This window comes from Amblyraja radiata, chromosome 1 (assembly GCF_010909765.2).
Source record: "Amblyraja radiata isolate CabotCenter1 chromosome 1, sAmbRad1.1.pri, whole genome shotgun sequence".
Classification (NCBI taxonomy): Eukaryota; Metazoa; Chordata; class Chondrichthyes; order Rajiformes; family Rajidae; genus Amblyraja; species Amblyraja radiata.
In genome coordinates this window covers 19,797,894-19,798,773 of record NC_045956.1, presented here as the reverse complement: position 1 = coordinate 19,798,773, position 880 = coordinate 19,797,894, and the positions used below count along the sequence as shown (strand labels likewise).

Below are 880 nucleotides of genomic sequence, written 5' to 3'. Positions count from 1 at the left end.
GACCTTGAAGATGCACACTATTCAGTACCTTCTCATATAAGTTTCGGATATACCGCAATTACCTGGATGGAGTAACCATGATGAGCGTTGCGGCATTTAAGTCAAAGTTATCCAGAATCAACTAGCCCTGACACTTAGAAACATTCCATCATGGCATGTCTATATATTAACGACAAACTATCCTTGGATACAGCTTTAGTTGCATCGCTTCTCGGCCTTTTGGCTAAGATCAAGTGTAGTATCTGTTCTTATCAGTTTAATAATCTGATATGTCCCTTATCTAGGGACCATATATTAAATTGAATTTTGGGAAGGGAGATGGAATAGGGGCTTGCTCCGTCCACTCCACGCATCGACCCAGTATTGCAGTGCCTCTGGGAACGGTGCACAAAATATATATCCAGATATTTACGTTGACCATCCACAACGTTGTTATCTGGTATTCATTAAGACTATCAGTCATGGTGCATTAACCACCAATCAACTACGTGGCAAAGTAATTGGGATATAGCAGCATTACCAGCTACTGAACTTTGTACCTTTCCTATGAGCTGAGATACTAGTGTTCAAAACTATCTCCATACCTGTAATATGGGGGCAAATGGATTAATCTGCAGTGTTATCATGGAATTTATCGGCAGGAAGGATTATGGTTGTACACTTCCACCTGTTTTGAGTAACATCTTATGTGTCCTGATGTGTTACTGAGCTTGTAATACTTAATGCCAATATGAATTGACTTAAACATGTTATATATTAACTTACTTAATTCTAGTGAAGCATTTGCTCAGTAATTCACCAAATTTGCATGTTCGTTTATAAGATAACAACATCAGTGGTGGCATATACCAAACCACTTGGGCGGAGAACATCGATATTA

General features: G+C 38.9%; 1 non-coding gene across 1 annotated transcript; it reads left to right on the top strand.

The window, feature by feature from the left end:
• The first annotated feature begins 203 nt into the window (after positions 1-203).
• Positions 204-394, top strand: LOC116983217. The gene has a single exon (XR_004414648.1). It is a non-coding gene; the product is annotated as a U2 spliceosomal RNA (small nuclear RNA).
• The last annotated feature ends 486 nt before the right edge of the window (positions 395-880 follow it).